At 45.0% G+C, this 18810-nt stretch overlaps 1 protein-coding gene across 6 annotated transcripts in view; it reads left to right on the forward strand.

Moving 5' to 3' along the window:
- Nucleotides 1-17070: 17070 nt before the first annotated feature.
- Nucleotides 17071-18810, forward strand: part of RB1CC1 (RB1 inducible coiled-coil 1) — a 130856-nt gene continuing 129116 nt past the window's right edge. For 4 of the 6 annotated variants that reach the window (XM_075826247.1, XM_075826248.1, XM_075826246.1 and 1 more), the window contains exon 1: nucleotides 17329-17461. The gene's annotated coding sequence lies outside the window, so the exon portion shown is untranslated. Of the gene's footprint in view, nucleotides 17132-17328; nucleotides 17516-18810 lie in introns of those variants that run through there. The other 2 variants (XM_075826250.1, XM_075826249.1) reach the window with 2 other exon arrangements.

Raw genomic sequence — 18810 nt, forward strand, 5'->3', positions numbered from 1 at the left:
AGTAGGGGGTACTTGGCTTAGGAAAGTTAGGAAAAACTGCTCTACATCACAAAGGCCCAGGCAATGACACATTTTTTAGTATGCCCTTCACTTTTTGTGTTTTTGTAGTAATTATATGTCCCTTTTTTTGTTTTGATTTGTATAAATATAGAGCGAAGAGTTCTAGTGTAGGGACACGCAAGACAGTGAGGACCCTTGACGCGGGTTGCAAGCTTGCGTATTTTGGGAAAAATATCAACTAATACTTCCTTCTTGCTAAAGACTTCCGCAAACTGAGAGCAATGAGGGGGAATTCCTGCCAATGACTGAGGCATAGGAGGCTGGACAGGATGGATTTGCAGCAGACAGCGGCTGCAACATTTGGAGACCCATTGGAGAACCTCAATGGAATTCCAGTCCAGGACTAGGGCATGTAGTCGGAGCCAAAGCAAGCCCAGAAGGACAGGATTGACAGCTTTAGACAAAATAAGAAACAAAATAAGTTCAGTATGAAGGGCTCCAACTTGGAGCTTCAGCGGCTTGGTTTCAGATACAATTGGGTCGGGCAGAAGCAGTCTATTCACCGAAGCAACAGCCAAAGATGTCTTCAGAGGGACTGTGGGTAACTGGAGAAGATCCACTAGGTCTTTCTGGGTGAAGTTTTCTGCAGACCCAGAGTCCAGATAGTCAGAGACCCGGTGTTTCTGGTCACGGGGATGGACAGTCTTGAATAGAATTTTTTAATCAGCGCTGTTCCACCTAGGGTTGTCTCTCCAACCAATCCTAGGCATTGGAGACCTTTTGGCTTCTGAGGACACAAACTCACAACATGGCCTCCGAGGCCGCAATACAGACAAAGTCCCGAAGTGCGTCTGCGTTGTTTCTCCTAGGCTGACAATTTGAGCCAGTCCACCTGCATAGGCCCCTCTGGTGGAACAACTGGTGAGGGCAATAGGGATTGCTGGAAAGTAGGAGCCAGCCTGGGGAATCTCCTCTCCCAACGAACATCTTGGGATCGCTCCCAGATCCTCATGTCAATCCGGGTGGCAAGAAGAATTTGGACATCCAGGGTAGGTGGCAGATCATGAGCGGCAAGTTCGTCTTTAATCTCGGAAGACAGTCCCTGCCAAAATGTAGCCACCAAGGCCTCGTTGCTCCAGGACAGCTCTGCCGCCAGGGTGTGAAAGTGAATGGCGTACTCGCCCACGGAGATGCCTTCATGGCAAAAGGTCAGCTGCTGACGAGACTTGTCCAGGTTCCTCAAATACTGTGCGAAAAGTCTGTAGGAAACACTGGAAGTCACGAGTCTCTGGTCCCTGACGTTCCCAAATTGAGTTCGCCCATGCTGGGGCCTTGCCAGTAAAGAGAGAGATGATGAAAGCGATCCTTGCGCCATAGGAAGGAAATGCTCTGGCATGTAGACTGAAGTGGTTCAGAAATCCCCTGCAGGTACTCGCTTCTTTGTCGTAGCGAGGAGGTAGTGGCAATGAAAATCGGGAGTCGGCACCGGTACTGACAGGAGGTGTAGTAGGAGAAACAGCCAGAGCAACAGCAACAGGTGCTGTGATGGCTGCAGCTTGTGCATCCAGTCGCTGTGCAATGGAATTCACTGCCAGGAGAAGTTGGTCTTGTCGTGACTGAATGTCTCGCAGATCTGCCTGCATGGCTTGTGACGTCGTCATGGTCTTGGGTTGACCAGTGGCATCCATGGCCTGAGCGTACCGTCACGATCTGTGGGTATGTGGACCCACTGGGCCATACCGGGATAGCAGCTGGCCAAACAGTGTACCAAGTCAATGTCTATATAGTCCAAGCACAAGGGTACCTGTAGCAGTTCAGACAGTAGCAAGTGCTAGGCTCAGATGGGACCTTCACAGCAGACACCAGGTGTGGAGTAACACAGCAGGCATGACCAATGGCACAACACGACTCCAACTTTCTAAGGCACAGGAACAACGGTAGCACAGGATTCAGGTAGAAGGTACGGGAACAGTGGGAATTGGATAACACTAAGGGACCGTTTGCAAGACTAACACGGGTAAACACAACAATGCTCAGGCCCTTTTTATAGTCTAGGGTGATCATGGGTAAATTGCTGATTATTTTTATGTGCGTGTGCTGGCCCTTTAACGCCGGGCACAAGCGTGCGCGTGCACCCTACAGGACACAGCAGAATGGAGCATAAGTGAGCGCTGGCATCTCCTGGGGAGGAGATGCGGGCCAGAACTCACAGATCCATGGCTGCGGTCGTCACGGGGCGAGTAATCCCGACGGTCCGCGGTCGCTACACTGGGCAGCCACCCCCCTCATGAATAGCGGGCATGAGAGTGAATGTTTATCAATATTTTGCATCGGTGGAATCTCTCCCTATATAGCAATTGTGCTTGTCTGCATCCTGTTGGGAAGTGTTGTTTGAACCTGCTCTTGTATTAAGTGAGAATGGCCTTTTCTTTTGTGCTCTAATTTTTTAATCTAATTGCGAATTGGAAAGAAAAAATGGAATGGCCCTGAAATATCAAAAATGGCTTGACTAAGCAAAAAAGGGATGCCGCCTGTGAAAGTGATTAAAATAATATTTAAATGAATCCATTTTGTGCAGCAGCCATATTGCCTGGAGTCTCCATCTTGTTTTTTTTGTAGTGAATAAGAAAGTAATTGCACATTTAAGACAAGTTTGTATGTTTCTAGTTAAATTATCTTTGGCCTTGGTTCTGATGCAAAGCTTGGAAAGAAGGAAAGGAAAGGGAGTGAGATAGGAAAGGGAGACAAATTCCCATATGTATGTGAGTATGTCTCCCCATCTTAAAAGAACGATCTATTATATCCTTGCCAAGAGAGATAAGCCACATGCAAACCTGATGTGTGAAGAATTATAATAATGCATTTGAAATGTATCGTATGTCTGTAATTGGCTGAATTTGAAATATTGTCACATTGCCTCTGATTGGTTAAGCTCAAGCCAACATCCCTTTTGAATTATGTTATTGTAATTGAGTTTGGCAATAAACCTTAGAGGAGTATGTTTAGCATAGAGCAGCGTCTGTTTGTTTTTCCTCTCACGATATATATAGATAAAACTTGATTTGAAACTGGATAAATCACTGGAGGGTGGGTATCAGTTGACATACCGTTGCAAATTTCAGTCTAATATATTTTGGCTCAGTTGTTGCGTCAACACCATTAAATCTTTTTCTTCTAACAAGGATATCATTATGTAGAAAAGGGGGGTGGCACAGTGATACAAAACTGTATGGACTACATATCCAAATCAAGAAGAATATTATCAGACATTGAATTCTATGAAGTTCTATTCAACAGCCCCTCACGGTTGTATATTGAAGAAATTAATCTCATTAATATAGCCTACTCTTGGAAAAATAAAAATATTATAGATCAAATATTAAAGATCCCCACAACCCTCCATTTCATCCCAATATATCAGAAATTGGCTCTTTAACCAGCAATGTGTCACATTTCATCGATTTACATCTCCAAAAATGGGTCCTTTAATTGCTATCCTACCGTAAGAACTCTACCAAACCGATTTCTGACTTACAACATCTCCACCTGTCCCAAACTTTTGAAAAATGTGTTTTTCTAATGGCTGATGTTACAGCATTATACTCCAACATCCCAAACCACCAAGGTATAATGACTGCCGACTATTATTTGTCTTACAGTCCAATAATGCCAGAAGCTTGGACCATAACGTGTTTTGTTTTTAATCAACTACCTATCCCCAGGTATAAGTTTGTGCAATAGGTACAAAATTCACACCCAGCTAAGCAAATCTTTAAATGGTCAAGAACATTGAGGTTACGTTCACACGTACAAAAATCAGTGGTTGAAAATTATGAGGCTGTTTTTAAGGGAAAAAAGCCTCTGATTTCAAGGCATCTTTGAAACTAAAAATTACGCTTTTTTTAATTTGAAGCTTATTTTGAGGCTTTTTTTTTTAGACGTTTTTCATAGTGTCAATGGAATTATACTCAGCATCATAGAAATATGCCTCATGTGAACAGCACAATGAACTTCCCATTGAAATCAATATGAAACTGTTCGCAGGCTTATTTCAAGTGTATTTTGGAGCGTAATATCAAGCTTTTATGCTCCAAAATAAGGCTGAAAATAAGCTGTGTGGACATGTCCTTACTCAAAAGGATGGCCTTAAAACAATACCAGGTAATTCACTGACACAAGCACCAACAGCCACAACTTAAATTTCCAACTTCAATTCTAGCAATAACATTATTAAGAACTCACTTTATATATCGCATCTTTCATTTATCCCTCCACAATTTGGAGAGATCACATTCTCCAACACTCTACTTCTGTTCCTTTTTTATCTGTCCACTCTTAATTTGTCCCCGGATTCTTCTATTCCATTGAGGCAGGCATTACAGTTCTCCCTTTTGTCTCAATATATGTCACTTTCTCTCCAGCCCCGGTTATCTCTCCTGCTTCCCTCTGAGACAACGGCCCTTTAGTACTCCACCTACCACTCCACCAACTACTGATTCCGCATATTTAGTTATCATACGCCACTTTTTTTTCCTTTCAAAGCATCATGTTACCATAACCACTATCCCCGCTCTCATCACTAAGCGTCCAGTCTTCATCCCAAAACACCAGGGTGCTACAAATGCTCCTCGTGCATGACCACAGTCTACACCTTTTGATATTTAGTTCTAATGAGTCACAGGTTGTTTATATAGATCTCATGTTTACTATGGAGTTTTTTTACGATCTTGATATATGATATTAGAATATGTGCTGTGTTGTGCAATACCTAATTTTTGGGGTATTTTATTTATATAATGCACCTTATATGTTTCTGTATATGCTTGAAGAAGGCACCGATACAGTGATGAAACGCGTTGCATTTTATAACTAGTATGTTTTAAAAGTCTCGACTGGCAGCGCCCACTGTTCCCAACAAAACAATAGGACACAGCTAAGGAATAAAGACAAACACTATTGTGTAAATAAGCTTAGCCATCCAATTTCACGAAAAGGCCTGTACTGGGGGATCAGCTCCCTCTCGTTCTGTAAAAGGGTAGGGGGTTGACCTCAAAATCCCCATTTCCTATGCTTACACCCCCTGCTGAGGGATATTAGATGTGGAGTGCTGTCTGCATTGCAGCTTATTTGTCAGGGTCCACATTAATTCATTGGGACCACAGAAGGAAATAATTCTGAGCGCCCACCATCCATCTATACAGGACCCGTGCAAGTCTACTTTAAATCCCTAGGTTCTGAGCCAGTCAGTAGACCAATTCTACATTGTCTGCTTTAGAGATGGCACTTTATGTCCATTTAAATATCCTGAGAACATGGATCTGTCTCACCCTTCACTGTCTTTCTTTTTTATGGCTTTGGAATCATCTTCTAAAACAACCTAACTATAACTGAATAGCACGGCTCTATTCACACTGCCTTCAGAGGCTCCGAACAGAGTCTCCTTGGCTGTTCAGTCATATTTGACGGTAAGAGAAGCTTCCAGCATATATGTCAAACGTATCCACAAAGCTCCATTCAACCGTCAGAGTTCATAAGAGTATACTTTTGGCCTCCGTCAGGCTACTATACGCCGGTATACCTTTTTTTTGCTATATAGAAAAGAGTAGTCGACAACACTTTTCTATGCCGAGGCATCCCGCAAAAAAGTGTATACTGCGTGGGGTTTGAAAATAATGTAATCAATCTTACTGATTTTCTCTTGACAGAAGCACATATTTCTCTTCTGAATCGTGGCCTGTCCTTTGTACAGACCACAGATGGTAGTGAAGTCTAAAAGGATATCAAATTTTTTGTACACAAGATTTTATTGCGTCTCTATCATCATCAGAGGACTGACCGCGATCCAAAATAGATACTACAAGGTGCGGTAAATGATTTTGAAGAAAATCTCACTCTTGAGGAGGAAACCGCACTCTGTGCCCTTGAAGAATTATACATTGAATCATCAAACCCTAACACCATTGAACCCATTATTCAAGAATTTACGGATTTAACACACTTGTCTCACTATGCCACCAGTTTCCTTGAATAGCTATGTGAGAGACTTCATGGAGGGAATTGATCGGAATCTTAGCTCTATTAAGTGGTCTGATCCCGTAAAACACAACCTTCCATATGAAGAATGCCTAGCCCTCAACGAACTTTGTGATATGAAGGAAATAATAATAATAAAACCAAGTGATAAAGGTGGAAATGTGGTTCTCTTGAAAGATAAATATTATACTGGTGAAATATTGAGACAACTGGGCTCTCCTAGCAATAGACGGATGACTGACAACCCTCTACCAGAGATTACTAAAAAATTAAATAGAAAATTACAATTTGCCTTCGAAGAAGGCGTAATAACTAAAAATGAATTCTACTATCTTAAGGTCAAGGAAACTAAGATGCAGACAATATACATACTACCCAAGGTTTACAAGGATAGACACTCACCACCCGGAGGGCAAATCATCTCTGGAATTGATGGACCAACTGATAAGGTGGGAAAATTTGTTGATCAGATATTATAGAACTTTGTGAGATTATTACCATAATTTGTCCTGGACACCGGGGATGTTCTGACTAAATTACATAACCTAAATATTCCACCTGACAGTATACTCGTAGGATTAGACGTTGAGTCTCTGTATACTTCAATCCCGCACACTGTTAGGTTAAAAGCTGTTGAATATTACCTTGATCGATATAGATCTGAATTTTCTCATCAGAATGAATTCATCATAGACATGTTAGAATTTGTCCTAACTCATAATTGTTTTAGTTTCGACAACAAATATTATTAACAAATGACCGGTACCGCTATGGGATCGCCATGTGCTCCATCATATGCATGTCTCCACTTAGGATACTGGGAGATGGTGAGTGTCTATCCTTGTGAACTATTTAATAAATATGTTTCCCTTTGGCTTCGCTACATTGACGATGTCTTTATGATAGGGACTGGTACATAGGAGGATTTAAAAATATTCGTTTATTCATTAAATATCAATAACTACAATATACATCTTACATATACATCAAGTTGTCATGAGATCAGCTTTTTGGACCTTCTGATAAGGAAAAACATTGGGAAGGCATAAGAGAAATAATGATAAAGAACTGGCCCCACCTCACGCTATGTGAAGAGATTAAGGAAATGGTTGGCGATTATCTGAGTATGACATCTAGAAGAGCCCCAAATGTTCGAGACCTACTTGTAAGGTCCGAATTTAAAAGAGTTACAAGTGGTAATTGGCCTACACATAATCTAAAAGGGATGTTCAAATGTGGAACATGTTCACATGGTAATTTGTTAGGAAGAGCGATGTGTTCTATGATTCATCTAATTGTCATAAGTTCAATATTAGAAGCTTCCTTAACTGCCGTTCATCGATGGTTGTCTATTTGATCTTCTGTCCCTGCAATAAATTCTATGTGGGGAAAACTATAAGGAAAGTTCAACTTAGAATCTCTGAACACATAAGAGACATAAGAAATGGGGACAAAAGGAGCCCCCTAGCAATGCACTTTAAGGAATATCATAAACAGTCCCCTGACGGCCGTAATTTTATGGCAATATACCAACTTTCAAAGAACAATAAGGGTGGCAACCAGGATCGCTCTCTACTTCAAAAGGAGAGCATGTGGATTTACAACCTAAAATCTCTGGCTCCTTTCGAGCTAAATAATGAACTTAAGCTCTATATGTTCCTTTGATGCAGACTGTATCCAGTGCGCAGTTCGACTCCTGGGATCTAGTCTGCATCCCTGCCTTCAGATGCTTCTAGGAATGATGGGGGTGATATTGAATCTGTAACGGCTGCCACACCGTACCCCGCCTTCCCCACGACCTCTGCTCCGGTTCCTGCGCCCTCCATTCCCTCATGCTCATCCCGAGCTACACTTACCAGATCCGGACGCTCTGCTGGCCCTGGGCGGCGTCAAGTAAGTGCCTCCCTTACCTCCCTCCGCGGCCATCATCCTCGATGTGCGGCTGCAGCCACTAGAGGGCACGCGCGCTGACTCATCCTTTCTTAAAGGGCCAGCGCGCGCCTTAATTCAAATATTTCCTATTTAAGGATCCTCCTTCCTCTAATCCTTGCTTGTTCGACCAAGTTTCCCGTGCACTTCTCTGTACCCTGGTTCTCTGTTTCCATCCCTTCTGCATTGTCTGGATTTCCCATTGTGACCTCTGCCTGTACTTGACTAACCTTGCCTGCCGCCTGCCTTGACCTATTGCTATCCATACCCATTACGACGCCTGCCATCTGCCTTGACCTATTACTATCCATACCCGTTACGACGTCTGCTGCCTGTCCTGAGGCCATGTCTCGGTATATCCTAGAGAATCTGGAGAGAGGATTCATCTGTAAGTCCTCCTCTCCTGCTGGCACAGGGTTTTTCTTTGTGGGGAAAAAAGACGTTTCCCTGCATCCTTGTATTGATTACCGTGGGTTGAATAATATCACGCTAAAGAACAAGTACCCGTTACCATTGATCTCTGAACTCTTTGACCGCCTACAGGGGGCGAGAATTTTCACCAAACTAGACCTTCGTGGAGCTTATAACCTCATCTGTATCCGCGAGGGAGACGAATGGAAAACCGCATTCAACACTTGTGATGGGCATTTTTAATACCTCGTCATGCCTTTTGGACTTTGTAATGCTCCTGCGTTTTTCCAGGCTTTTGTTAATGACATTTTTTGGGATCTGTTGTACAGCTGTGTGGTGGTATACCTAGATGACATTTTAATCTTTTCTCCCAATATTCAAACTCATTGTGTGCATGTGCGCCAAGTGTTACAGCGTCTGTGAGAGAACTCTCTGTTTGCCAAACTAGAGGAATGCCTCTTCGAGAAAACCAGCCTGCATTTCCTGGGGTATGTCATTTCCGACCAGGGACTTCAAGTGGACCCAGCCAAGCTATCCTCAATTCTCAACAGGCCTTGTCCGCAAGGACTCAAAGCTGTCCAACGCCTGCTGGGATTCGCTAATTATTACTGCTAGTTTATTCCTCATTTCTCCTCTATAACAGCTCCTATTTCTGCACTGACCAAAAAGGGGGTTACTGCCAAAGACTGGACCACGAATTCCAAAGCCGCATTCCAAGCTCTTAAAATTGCCTTCTCTTCTGCTTCAGTCCTTCATAGATCGGATTCCCCCAAACCCTTTATTCTGGAGGTCGATGCTTCATCTGTGGGAGTCGGAGCTATTCTTTCACAAAAGACTTATAGAGGGAGATTGGTGGCCTGTGGTTTTTTCTCCAAATCATTCACATCCGCAGAGAAAAATTATGGTATTGGAGATAAAGGACTTTTGGCTATTAAATTGGCCCTGGAGGAATGGAGGCATTTGCTTGAGGGTGCACGGCATCCTATCATCATCTACACAGATCATAAGAACCTCCTATACTTGCAGACTGCTCAACGCCTAAATTCTCGCCAAGCATGGTGGGCATTATTCTACTCCAGATTTGATTTTCAGCTTCACTACAGACCCGCTGGAAAGAAGACCAAGGCTGACGCCTTATCTCACTGTTTTGACCCCACAGACCAAGAGCCCAGTCCTCAGTTTATTATAGATCCTAAACGTATTATGACTGCTACTCCAGCTGAAGTGGTACATATTCCCCAAGGAAAGACCTACGTACCCCCTAAACAAAGGGATTGTGTTCTTCACTGGGGTCATGCCTCCAGGGTTTCTGGGCACCCTGGCATCAAAAATGCTCTCAATTTGATTGGCCGTCAGTACTGGTGGCCTTCCATGTCCCAAGACACTAAAGATTTTGTTTCAGCCTGCTCCACCTGCTCTCAGAATAAAGTCTGCAATTTAAGACCTGCCGGCCTTTTGCATCCTCTACCCGTGCCTGACTCTCCCTGGGTGCACATTGCCATGGACTTCATCACCGATCTGCCTAGTTCTGCTGGGTGTACCGTGATCTGGGTAGTAGTGGATCGCTTTTCCAAGATGGTGCATTTTGTACCCCTCTCAGGCCTTCCGTCATCTTCCCTACTGGCAACGCTGTTTATCAAGTACATCTTTCGCCTTCATGGTCTTCCTAAGCATATTGTTTCTGACAGAGGAGTACAGTTCACATCCAAGTTCTGGAGAGCCTTGTGCAAACTGCTGGAGGTCAAACTAGACTTCTCTTCCGCTTAACATCCTCAATCCAATGGTCAAGTAGAGCGGATAAACCAAATACTTGAAAGTTTCCTCAGGAATTTCGTGTCTCCACGACAAGACGACTCGGCAAGTCTACTTCCATGGGCCGAATTTGCCTACAACAACCATACGTGGGAATCCACCCGCTCTTCTCCTTTCTTCTTGTTGTATGGCCAGCACCCAGGAATTCCCCTACCAATCTCTGTGCCTTCTGAGGTTCCAGCTGCTAACATGGTCTACCGTGACTTTGTACGGATATGGCAGAAGGCCAAAGACTCCATCCACAAAGCCGTAGCCAGGTTTAAGAGAGACGCGGATAAAAAACGCAGGATACCGCCGCAGCTCTTTCCTGGGGATAAAGTCTGGCTGTCCACCCGATACATACGTCTGAAGACCCCTTGTTACAAGCTAGCTCCTCGGTTTCTGGGTCCTTATGAGATAACAAAACAAATCAATCCAGTAACTTTCAGACTTCGCCTTCCTCAGTCTAAGAAAATCTCTAATTCCTTCCACATTTGTCTGCTGAAACCCACTATACTCAACCGAGTTAAAAAAAATAAAAAATCCTGTCCATCCTGCTCCTGCGGCTGATGCCAAATTTGAGATTAAAGAGATCCTAGATGTCAAAGAACACGGGGGAGATTATGGTACCTAGTAGACTGTAAAGATTATGGGTCTGAGGAGAGATCATGGGAGCCCGTGGAGAATGTCAACGCCCCAGCTCTCATCAAGGACTTTGAACGAAGGTTCCCAAGCAAGCCTAAAAAGAGGGGGCGTAAAGAAGGGGGACTGTAACAGCTGCCGTGCCGTTCCCCGCCTTCCCCACGGCCTCTGCTCCGGTTCCTGCGCCCTCAATTCCCTCATGCTCATCCCGAGCTCCACTTACCAGATCCGGACGCCTTGCTGGCCCTGGGCGGCATCAGGTAAGTGCATCCCTTACCTCCCTCCACAGCTGTCATCCTTGATGTGCGGCTGCAGCCACTAGAGGGTGCGCGCGCTGACTCTTCCTTTCTTAAAGGGCCAGCGCGCGACTTAATTCAAAGACTTCCTATTTAAGGATCCTTCTTCCTCTAATCCTTGCTTATTCAACCAAGTTTCCTTTGAGCTTCCCTGTACCCTGGTTCTGTTTCCGTCCCTTCTGCCTTGTCTGGATTTCCCGTTGTGACCTCTGCCTGTACTTGACTATCCTTGCCTGCCGCCTGCCTTGACCTATTGCTATCCATACCCGTTACGACGCCTGCCGCCTGCCTTGACCTATTGCTATCCATACCCATTACAATGTCTGCTGCCTGTCCTGACTTCTGGCTTCACCATCTAACTGCCTCTAAATCCGCTGTGCCAAGCGTTGCCCTGGGTTCCAAGCACCATCTCCCAGACGACACAGAGGATCCACAAACAAACCGGGGAGAACGGTTATAGTATCACTGGCTCCTCCTGAGCCTCTATGGATGAATCCAATTGTGTATGCCCTTCGTTGCGAGCTGGGCCCCAAGACCCTACCCACGTGACTGTGTCCAGTGCGTGGTTTGGCTCTTGGGACCTGGCTCGCATCTCCCCCTCCCCCTTTCTTTCCTCCCCTTTTTCCTCCCTTTTTTTTTTCTCTCCTGTCAAGAAATATTTTAAGAATTTCAAATCAAATTATTACTGTATTGTAAATCGTATTGTATAATGTAGTAATCCTTTACCTCAGTCCGATTTGGAATAACTGGGGCTAATAAGCAGCTCGAAAGACGGACCCATACTATTGGCTGGTATTCCCCTGATATAGAGGACCTATGTCGATGCCTCTTCATACGCTCTGAGGAAGTCACGTAAGTGACGAAACGCGTCAGCGTGCTGTGTGACGTCACACGCCGGAAACTGTTGTTTTGGTCTGGAGACTGAAACACATGCTCGGCATGTAGCTTGGACTTAGCCAGAGAACTGGCCGCAACTGCACATACTCGCCAGAGACCTGTGCGGATGATACATAGTCAAGGTATAGGAACAACATACCCCGGTAGCCGTTAGCACTAAGCACTTATGTTAAGTGCACTTGACCAGCTCCGAAAACTCCATTACCACATTCTTGCGGGACCTTTCTGCCGTTCGGGAATTTCCTTAAGACGAACATAGTGGAAGTGTGGCTGCCCTGCTGTCATTCACTCCCGATATTAGGAACTTTCCTGACTTGTGGTTCCCAACTATAAGGCCGGATACACACGAGTGTTTGCGTTTTGCGCGCGCAAAAAAACGTGCAGTTTTGTGCGCGCAAAACCTCCATAAAAGCTCCGTGTGTCAGCAGCATATGATGCGTGGCTGCGTGATTTTCACGCAGCCGCCATCATTATGACACTGTTTTTATGTTTGTAAACAGAAAAGCACGTGGTGCTTTTCTGCTTTCATTCATAGTTTTGACTACTGTAGCACGCATCACGTGCGGCACACGGAAGTTCGTCCGTGTGCCGTGAACGGTTTTCACGCACCCATTGACTTCAATGGGTGTGTGATGCGCGAAAAACGGCCAAATATAGGACATGTCGTGCGTTTCACGCGGACATACGCTGCATGAAATTCACTGACAGTCTGAACGGCCCCATTGACTAACATAGGTTCGTGCGATGCACGTGAAAATCACGCACGTAGCACGGACGTATTATACGTTCGTCTGGATAAGCCCTAAGAGGAACAATACATTTGTCTCCACCATCTGGAATTCCATACCTGGCTGCTGTACATCAAACCCTCTGGATAAGTATATTGTACTACATGCTTACCTGATGGGTTGGTTTTCTTTGATTGCCTTATATAGCAATCCTTGTCTGTGCAGCTTTTATGTATTTACATGATTTACTATATCCATGTGCAGAAGTTGCCTAAGGCTATGTTCACACTGAGTTTTTTGCTCCAGACGGTTTTTGCACAGTGGTTTGACAAAAACTCGTCAAAACACTCGTCGAGTCGTTTTTTTCCTCTTTCTGACTGATTGAAATGGGGTTTTGGAGGCGGAAACCGCCTCAAGATGGGTCATGACGCTTCTTTTTACCGCGACGCGGTTTTTTTAGTCGCAGTAAAAAAACTCATTCAACTCCCATTGAAATCAATGGGAGGCATTTTCAGGCGGTTTTTGAGGAGTTTTGCGGCACGGTTTCCATGTCAAAAGACTCTGTGTGAACTATAACTAAGAGTACTATACCATTTAAACCAGTCCTCCATTTTCAGTCCATGATATTGTAGTTAGTCCGTGGTACTGTTATTTATTTATGCTATTGTGCTATGATTCTTACCTTATTTGTATTCCATAAGGCCTCATTCACACGACAGGGTTTCCCGGCCGGGTGCCGGCCGTTCATAAATCGGCCGGCACCCGGCTGCATTAGGAGTAATAGACCGTCAAAAAATAGGACATGCTCTATTTTCGGCGGGGTACCCGGCCGCCCGGCTCCCATAGAAGTCTATGGGGCCGGGTAATACACGGCCATCACCGGAATGTGTCCCTAGTGATGGCCGGGTTTTCCGTCGTTTGCGCGCTATCTCCTCCTCCTCACAGCGCAGAGTGCATGTGAGGAGGAGGAGTTTATGCCATTCGGACGAATGGCTATGTGCTGTACACTGTGTGGCAGGGCCAGGGTGTACAGCAGGTGGAAGGGAGCACTGGCTCCCTTCCCCTGCTTGTTTTAAAAGCGCCCTGGCCCGGCGACACCTTCCATGGCGCCGCTAGCAGCTGCTGCTGCTACTGCTGTAGCGACGCCACTATAGCAGAGCAGGGAGGTATCTCCCCGCTCTGCTATGTGCTAGCTCCATTTTAGCTCCCTGAAGGAGCGGAATCCCCGTGTGTTCGGGGATTCCGCTCCTGGACAGAGCGCTTGATGTCTCTGTCCATATCTGGGCAGTGACATCAGGGGAAACTCCTGAAGCGGAATCCCCGAACACATGGGGATTCCCCTTCAGGAGTTGCCGCTGATGTCACTGTCCAGATCTGCCCGGCCCGGAACGGATGCAAAAATAATGCAAACCGGCCGGGAAAAATGGCCGATTTTACCGGCCGATACTCGGGCGGGACCCGGTCGTGTGAATCCCGCCTTACAGTGCTCATTGTGATATATATGCAGTCGCATGAGGCAAACAATTTTTTCTGCATTGTGAGCAAGACTGTCCTTCATATCCGGTGGATCATATTTACATTTACCTGGCCGGGCTTGTGATGTCTTTTTGTTTGTTTGCTTGTTCGTCATTTATGCTAGATCATAAATTTTAGTCAAAATAAAATAAATGTATATTTTATAGTCAAATTGAGCCGAGTGCCTCTTTATACCAGGATTTGTCCCTTATCCCCATTCTTTCTCATTACTTATATGCCTGGTTGGCACCGTACAACTATACAGAGTGGCTGTTGAGATCCCTTGTTCTTTCTTTATATATACTGCGCGGTGTACGTTTGTTTGTTTTTTTAACATGGGAGCCTGTGGCATTTGTCAGAGACTTCCATCAGAAATTCATTTCAGGCAATTTCACCCTGACGTTTACGATTGTTTGAAGACTCAGACGTGATATGTACAGAGCCTTAGTATAGTTCTGATTATTATCCTATTGTTCATAGGTTTCCGTTTGCATCACCATTGATTTCAATGGTGACGGATCCGTTTGTCACTGTTGTTAAAGGGCTCCATAGTTTTGACGGAATCAATACTGCGACTATGGTATTCATTCCGTCAAATGGACTGAACCCTTACACAACCTTGACAAACGAAAACCATTTGCACAGGATCCGTCACCATTGAAATCAATGTTGATGCAAACGGAAACCTACGGTTTCCGTTTGGATTCCGTTCATGGGTTCCCGAAGGAAAGCTCCGAAGGAACCCATGAACGGAGCCCCAACGCAGATGTGAACGAAGCCTTAAGGGGGTTTTACACTGGGCAATTATCAGGCAGATGAGAGTTAACAGAACGCTCGTTGACGATAATTGCCCTGTGTAGGGAGACGATAATAATGTATGGGGACGAGCGATCGGAGTAACGACCGCTCGTCCCCATACAAAGTTGCTCCTTGTGACACGAGCAGACGAGCGGCAATCAACGAGTCTCATTGATCGGCGCTCGCTGCACAAGCCAAAATGGGCCTGTGTAATAGGGGCTTTAGAGACAGCAGACAGACAATCACTGGTGTTTTGTATTAGAGCGGAGCTGATGTCATGGGAAAGGTCAAAGTTCTTGTTGAAGTTCCAGCCTTTAGATTCATGCAGAGGCAAACTTATTTTTCCTGAGAAAAATGTCCTCAAAAATGGCTTAATAGAGCACTTACGCCAGTTTCACACAAGCAGAAAGGTAACATTAGATCAGCAAATGCCCTGGGTGTGTAATTCGCTACCAAAGATTTGCTTTGTAGATTTTTTTAATTTTTTTCAGCATTCAAGTCATTGGCTGAAAAGAGCCATCTTTCCAATAGTAATAAGTAACATACTTTAGGCTGGATTCACACGAGCTTGTTCGGTCCGTAAAGGACGGAACGTATTTCGGCCGCAAGTCCCGGATCGAACACACTGCAGGGAGCCGGGCTCCTAGCATCATAGTTATGTACGACGCTAGGAGTCCCTGCCTCGCTGCGGGACAACTGTCCCGTACTGTAATCATGTTTTCAGTACGGGACAGTAGTTCCACGGAGAGGCAGGGACTCCTAGCATCGTACATAACTATGATGCTAGGAGCCCGGCTCCCTGCAGTGTGTTCGGTCCGGGACTTGCGTCCGAAATACGTCCGTCCATTACGGACCGAACATGCTCGTGTGAATCCAGCCTTAGAGTGGAAGCCGCAATGGCAAATAAAGGGTGGGTGCCAAAAGGGGTCCCCTTCTATGACATCCAAAAACCCTAAAAGGCAATATAAACAGAACTTGCTTAACTTCTTCCCGATATATGTCGTACATGTAATTAATTATTGGGAAGGGGGGAGTAGGGAACGAGCTCACACGCGAAGACCATTCCATACAGAGCAGGTGTCAGCTGTATAGAATAGCTGCAGTACATTAGTATTGTAGTGCATTGGGCAGGCGATCAAACAAGTGCATGTTCAAGTCCCTAAAGATTTTTTTGAAAAGTAGTTAAAAATAGTAAAACATTTTCCCTACTTTTCCTCTAAAATAATGCAAACAATAAAAAACGTAATTAGTTTCGCTACATCCGTAACTATCCGCACGGCGAACGCCGTAAAAAAAAGAGAAATAAAAGATGACAGAATTGCTATTTTTTGGTCACTTTTCTCCGTAATCCCAAAAATTGTATGTACCCCAAAATGGTACCCATAAAAATAACAGCGTGTCCTGCCAAAGTGAAGCCTTTATACCGCTCAATTGACAGGAAAATAAAAAAAGTTACGGGTCTCAGAATAAGGCAATACAAAACAATTTTTTATTTTATCAATAGTTTTATTTTTTTGTAAAACATAAACAAAACTATACAAATTTGTTGTCGCCGTATTCATTTAGACCCGCAGAATAAGGTGAACATGTCATTTCTACTGCCGGGTAAACGCCATAAAAACTAAACCCAAAATACAATGAAGGAATTGCAGGGGTTTTTTTTTCATTCCACCCCACAAAATAATTGTAAAAGTTTCTCAGTACATTACACGGTATAATTATGGTGTTATTAAAAACTACAACTTGTCGGGGGAAAAAGGCCTTCATACAGCTGTATTGACATAAGAATAAAAAAAAGTTACGGCCCGTGGAAATCGGGATTGGAAAAGAAGCAAAAAGTGTCTGCGACAAGAAGGTGTTAAAAATCACAGGGCGGGGTCAGCAACCTTCTGCGCTTCAGTTGCCGTGAAACTACAATTCCCAGCATACCCTGATAGCCTTTGGGTGGAATAATAGTCTTTGGCTGTCAGTGCATCATGGGAGTTGTAGTTTCACAACAGCTGGAGTGCCGAAGGTTGCTGACCCCCTAGACTACGTCTCCTGCTGGGCATCACACAACACATGAAGTGTACCGCAGCCTTCACGTGGATTGTGAGTAGCAGTATGGCCCCTCGTGAATCATTACAAGCACGATATCATGGAGACAGCTATGACTAGAAGACACGAGAACTCGCAGTCACTTCTCATTCCCGACAGCACAAACACCACAGCGACGACGTCACAGCCTGACTGACAAGCGCGCTCGCCCCTCCCCTATCCCTAGTTCCCCCTGTATGTCTCTTCCAAACACCGCGAGATTTGACCTCATTCTCGCGATGCTAGAGACGCCGCCGGAAACAAGCCGCTTGAGCGATGCTGAGTCGTCAACAACAACAACAATAACAAGGGGATCTTCCTGAGTGGCGGCCTCACTGTGCCCGGGTATGACGGGGTGACGGCTGGGGGGTGGGATGGCGAGGCGCCGGAGAGCATGAGGTGGGAAGCCCCTTTGTTGTGGTGTACATGTAGATGAAGCAGAGCAGCCAGCTGACAACTCCTCCCCCGGCCTGACACTCGGGCCCCTGTCAGATGCTTTCCATTAATCCGCCCTCAGCAGTAAACATGTCAGTGCTGGGTGACCCGTCCCCTGTACATCATGTATACACACGGGGTCGTCACCTTGTGCCTCAGCACGGAGACGTGATGACACCTGTCACTGCTGCATTGTGTCCCAGCCTGACCCAGCACCTGTGTGTGTGTGTGTGTGTGTGTGTGTGTGTACCTGGTTTGGGGAACACATGGCAGCGGTGCTGTATACCTCATCGTCTGTATATACACCCTGATATTCCAGACAATGTCTCCAATATTGTCGCTGGATACCAATAACCTTTGTGTCTGGTGACAATGCCGTGTCTGTATGGAAATCGTCTCCTCGATCAGGACAAGGACAATCTTCAGTTGTTGTTTGAAGGTGTTTTAAAAATTGGGCTAAATTGAGTCGACTCCCCTTACTGAGTAAGGCTATGTGCACACGACCTATTTTCAGGCGTAGTTCAGGCGTTTTACTCCTCGAATTACGCCTGAAAAGGCGGCTCCAATACGTCTGCAAACATCTGCCTATTGCTTGCAATGGGTTTCACGATGTTCTGTTCCCACGAGGTGTAATTTTACGCATCGCTGTCAAAAGACGGCGCGTAAAAATACGCCCGCGTCAAAGAAGTGCATGTCACTTCTTGGGACGTTTTTGAGTGTGTTGCTTTAACCCATATACTTGTATATACTATGCGTAAGACACTAGAGCCATTGGCTGACCTGATCACATGGCCTAGTCAATATGGAGGACAGTTTACCAGCAGCGGCAATATTTACATGTCACCGCAGGGATTCGGCACTAACTTTTTAATACAAATATTTTGGTAAGTCGTTCAACAAAATAAACACTTTAAAAATTAGAAAATATTCTACTTCTCCTCTGTTTCCCAGTGCAGACTGGTGAACGTCTTCCAAGTTCTGGGGACAAAAGTGGTTGTGGCATGATCTCAATGTAATGAATACGTAGTGTGTCCAACATGGTGAAATATAATAATATCAGGGAATAAATAGCGGGTGACTACAAAGTAGCATGATCACCTATTGTGGCGCTGCCAAGCAAACACACGATGGATTCACAAGGAAGCTTGAATAACGCCGTAAGAATAAAGCAAGTTTGTCAGGTCTCCCCCATTATCCTGTCTGATGTCAGCAGAATATAGTGGGGGAGATGCTGAGCTCAGGGATATATAGTTTGCATT

This window comes from Rhinoderma darwinii, chromosome 5, assembly GCF_050947455.1.
Source record: "Rhinoderma darwinii isolate aRhiDar2 chromosome 5, aRhiDar2.hap1, whole genome shotgun sequence".
Classification (NCBI taxonomy): domain Eukaryota; kingdom Metazoa; phylum Chordata; class Amphibia; order Anura; family Rhinodermatidae; genus Rhinoderma; species Rhinoderma darwinii.